We start from the raw sequence: 5,249 nt of genomic DNA, 5'->3' as shown, positions 1-5,249 counted from the left end.
GAGCCCGTGCTCCTGTGGTTTGATTATCGGGAACCAGCCATGGTCGTTGAAGAACGCCTGTCTCTATTAAAGATGTACGTTGCCGTTATGACTCTGCTTGCATAAGCTACAACAATTGGCGACGAAGCGGACGAAGACAACTGGCAAGCGTCCGTCGCCCCGACCCGAGGATGGGGTTGCATGACCGGCAGGCGTGACCGGCGCGTGAATTCTGAGGTGCGCGAATTGAGCCCGTGCTCCTGTGGTTTGATTATCGGGAACCAGCCATGGTCGTTGAAGAACGCCTGTCTCTATTAAAGATGTACGTTGCCGTTATGACTCTGCTTGCATAAGCTACAAAAATTGACGACGAAGCGGACGAAGACAACTGGCAAGCGTCCGTCGCCCCGACCCGAGGATGGGGTTGCATGACCGGCAGGCGTGACCGGCGCGTGAATTCTGAGGTGCGCGAATTGAGCCCGTGCTCCTGTGGTTTGATTATCGGGAACCAGCCATGGTCGTTGAAGAACGCCTGTCTCTATTAAAGATGTACGTTGCCGTTATGACTCTGCTTGCATAAGCTACAAAAATTGACGACGAAGCGGACGAAGACAACTGGCAAGCGTCCGTCGCCCCGACCCGAAGATGGGGTTGCATGACCGGCAGGCGTGACCGGCGCGTGAATTCTGAGGTGCGCGAATTGAGCCCGTGCTCCTGTGGTTTGATTATCGGGAACCAGCCATGGTCGTTGAAGAACGCCTGTCTCTATTAAAGATGTACGTTGCCGTTATGACTCTGCTTGCATAAGCTACAAAAATTGACGACGAAGCGGACGAAGACAACTGGCAAGCGTCCGTCGCCCCGACCCGAGGATGGGGTTGCATGACCGGCAGGCGTGACCGGCGCGTGAATTCTGAGGTGCGCGAATTGAGCCCGTGCTCCTGTGGTTTGATTATCGGGAACCAGCCATGGTCGTTGAAGAACGCCTGTCTCTATTAAAGATGTACGTTGCCGTTATGACTCTGCTTGCATAAGCTACAAAAATTGACGACGAAGCGGACGAAGACAACTGGCAAGCGTCCGTCGCCCCGACCCGAAGATGGGGTTGCATGACCGGCAGGCGTGACCGGCGCGTGAATTCTGAGGTGCGCGAATTGAGCCCGTGCTCCTGTGGTTTGATTATCGGGAACCAGCCATGGTCGTTGAAGAACGCCTGTCTCTATTAAAGATGTACGTTGCCGTTATGACTCTGCTTGCATAAGCTACAAAAATTGACGACGAAGCGGACGAAGACAACTGGCAAGCGTCCGTCGCCCCGACCCGAGGATGGGGTTGCATGACCGGCAGGCGTGACCGGCGCGTGAATTCTGAGGTGCGCGAATTGAGCCCGTGCTCCTGTGGTTTGATTATCGGGAACCAGCCATGGTCGTTGAAGAACGCCTGTCTCTATTAAAGATGTACGTTGCCGTTATGACTCTGCTTGCATAAGCTACAAAAATTGACGACGAAGCGGACGAAGACAACGGGCAAGCGTCCGTCGCCCCGACCCGAAGATGGGGTTGCATGACCGGCAGGCGTGACCGGCGCGTGAATTCTGAGGTGCGCGAATTGAGCCCGTGCTCCTGTGGTTTGATTATCGGGAACCAGCCATGGTCGTTGAAGAACGCCTGTCTCTATTAAAGATGTACGTTGCCGTTATGACTCTGCTTGCATAAGCTACAAAAATTGACGACGAAGCGGACGAAGACAACGGGCAAGCGTCCGTCGCCCCGACCCGAAGATGGGGTTGCATGACCGGCAGGCGTGACCGGCGCGTGAATTCTGAGGTGCGCGAATTGAGCCCGTGCTCCTGTGGTTCGATTATCGGGAACCAGCCATGGTCGTTGAAGAACGCCTGTCTCTATTAAAGATGTACGTTGCCGTTATGACTCTGCTTGCATAAGCTACAAAAATTGACGACGAAGCGGACGAAGACAACGGGCAAGCGTCCGTCGCCCCGACCCGAAGATGGGGTTGCATGACCGGCAGGCGTGACCGGCGCGTGAATTCTGAGGTGCGCGAATTGAGCCCGTGCTCCTGTGGTTTGATCATCGGCAACCAGCCATGGTCGTTGAAGAACGCCTGTCTCTATTAAAGATGTACGTTGCCGTTATGACTCTGCTTGCATAAGCTACAGAAATTGACGACGAAGCGGACGAAGACAACGGGCAAGCGTCCGTCGCCCCGACCCGAGGATGGGGTTGCATGACCGGCAGGCGTGACCGGCGCGTGAATTCTGAGGTGCGCGAATTGAGCCCGTGCTCCTGTGGTTTGATTATCGGAAACCAGCCATGGTCGTTGAAGAACGCCTGTCTCTATTAAAGATGTACGTTGCCGTTATGACTCTGCTTGCATAAGCTACAAAAATTGACGACGAAGCGGACGAAGACAACGGGCAAGCGTCCGTCGCCCCGACCCGAAGATGGGGTTGCATGACCGGCAGGCGTGACCGGCGCGTGAATTCTGAGGTGCGCGAATTGAGCCCGTGCTCCTGTGGTTTGATTATCGGGAACCAGCCATGGTCGTTGAAGAACGCCTGTCTCTATTAAAGATGTACGTTGCCGTTATGACTCTGCTTGCATAAGCTACAAAAATTGACGACGAAGCGGACGAAGACAACGGGCAAGCGTCCGTCGCCCCGACCCGAAGATGGGGTTGCATGACCGGCAGGCGTGACCGGCGCGTGAATTCTGAGGTGCGCGAATTGAGCCCGTGCTCCTGTGGTTCGATTATCGGGAACCAGCCATGGTCGTTGAAGAACGCCTGTCTCTATTAAAGATGTACGTTGCCGTTATGACTCTGCTTGCATAAGCTACAAAAATTGACGACGAAGCGGACGAAGACAACGGGCAAGCGTCCGTCGCCCCGACCCGAAGATGGGGTTGCATGACCGGCAGGCGTGACCGGCACGTGAATTCTGAGGTGCGCGAATTGAGCCCGTGCTCCTGAGGTTCGATCATCGGGAACCAGCCATGGTCGTTGAAGAACGCCTGTCTCTATTAAAGATGTACGTTGCCGTTATGACTCTGCTTGCATAAGCTACAAAAATTGACGACGAAGCGGACGAAGACAACGGGCAAGCGTCCGTCGCCCCGACCCGAAGATGGGGTTGCATGACCGGCAGGCGTGACCGGCGCGTGAATTCTGAGGTGCGCGAATTGAGCCCGTGCTCCTGTGGTTTGATCATCGGCAACCAGCCATGGTCGTTGAAGAACGCCTGTCTCTATTAAAGATGTACGTTGCCGTTATGACTCTGCTTGCATAAGCTACAAAAATTGACGACGAAGCGGACGAAGACAACGGGCAAGCGTCCGTCGCCCCGACCCGAGGATGGGGTTGCATGACCGGCAGGCGTGACCGGCGCGTGAATTCTGAGGTGCGCGAATTGAGCCCGTGCTCCTGTGGTTCGATTATCGGGAACCAGCCATGGTCGTTGAAGAACGCCTGTCTCTATTAAAGATGTACGTTGCCGTTATGACTCTGCTTGCATAAGCTACAAAAATTGACGACGAAGCGGACGAAGACAACGGGCAAGCGTCCGTCGCCCCGACCCGAAGATGGGGTTGCATGACCGGCAGGCGTGACCGGCGCGTGAATTCTGAGGTGCGCGAATTGAGCCCGTGCTCCTGTGGTTTGATTATCGGGAACCAGCCATGGTCGTTGAAGAACGCCTGTCTCTATTAAAGATGTACGTTGCCGTTATGACTCTGCTTGCATAAGCTACAAAAATTGACGACGAAGCGGACGAAGACAACGGGCAAGCGTCCGTCGCCCCGACCCGAAGATGGGGTTGCATGACCGGCAGGCGTGACCGGCGCGTGAATTCTGAGGTGCGCGAATTGAGCCCGTGCTCCTGTGGTTCGATTATCGGGAACCAGCCATGGTCGTTGAAGAACGCCTGTCTCTATTAAAGATGTACGTTGCCGTTATGACTCTGCTTGCATAAGCTACAAAAATTGACGACGAAGCGGACGAAGACAACGGGCAAGCGTCCGTCGCCCCGACCCGAAGATGGGGTTGCATGACCGGCAGGCGTGACCGGCACGTGAATTCTGAGGTGCGCGAATTGAGCCCGTGCTCCTGAGGTTCGATCATCGGGAACCAGCCATGGTCGTTGAAGAACGCCTGTCTCTATTAAAGATGTACGTTGCCGTTATGACTCTGCTTGCATAAGCTACAAAAATTGACGACGAAGCGGACGAAGACAACGGGCAAGCGTCCGTCGCCCCGACCCGAAGATGGGGTTGCATGACCGGCAGGCGTGACCGGCGCGTGAATTCTGAGGTGCGCGAATTGAGCCCGTGCTCCTGTGGTTCGATCATCGGCAAACAGCGATGTTCGTTGAAGAACGCCTGTCTCTATTAAAGATTTACGTTGCCGTTATGACTCTGCTTGCATAAGCTACAAAAATTGGCGACGAAGCGGACGAAGAGAACGAGCAAGCGTCCGTCGCCCCGACCCGAAGATGGGGTTGCATGACCGGCAGGCGTGACCGGCGCGTGAATTCTGAGGTGCGCGAATTGAGCCCGTGCTCCTGTGGTTCGATCATCGGCAAACAGCGATGTTCGTTGAAGAACGCCTGTCTCTATTAAAGATTTACGTTGCCGTTATGACTCTGCTTGCATAAGCTACAAAAATTGGCGACGAAGCGGACGAAGAGAACGAGCAAGCGTCCGTCGCCCCGACCCGAAGATGGGGTTGCATGACCGGCAGGCGTGACCGGCGCGTGAATTCTGAGGTGCGCGAATTGAGCCCGTGCTCCTGTGGTTCGATCATCGGCAACCAGCCATGGTCGTTGAAGAACGCCTGTCTCTATTAAAGATGTACGTTGCCGTTATGACTCTGCTTGCATAAGCTACAAAAATTGGCGACGAAGCGGACGAAGAGAACGGGCAAGCGTCCGTCGCCCCGACCCGAAGATGGGGTTGCATGACCGGCAGGCGTGACCGGCGCGTGAATTCTGAGGTGCGCGAATTGAGCCCGTGCTCCTGTGGTTCGATCATCGGCAACCAGCCATGGTCGTTGAAGAACGCCTGTCTCTATTAAAGATGTACGTTGCCGTTATGACTCTGCTTGCATAAGCTACAAAAATTGGCGACGAAGCGGACGAAGAGAACGAGCAAGCGTCCGTCGCCCCGACCCGAAGATGGGGTTGCATGACCGGCAGGCGTGACCGGCGCGTGAATTCTGAGGTGCGCGAATTGAGCCCGTGCTCCTGTGGTTCGATCATC

This window comes from Ixodes scapularis, unplaced genomic scaffold (assembly GCF_016920785.2).
Source record: "Ixodes scapularis isolate PalLabHiFi unplaced genomic scaffold, ASM1692078v2 ptg000325l_1___fragment_3__unscaffolded, whole genome shotgun sequence".
NCBI classification, from domain to species: Eukaryota; Metazoa; Arthropoda; class Arachnida; order Ixodida; family Ixodidae; genus Ixodes; species Ixodes scapularis.
This window is presented reverse-complemented; position numbering follows the sequence as displayed.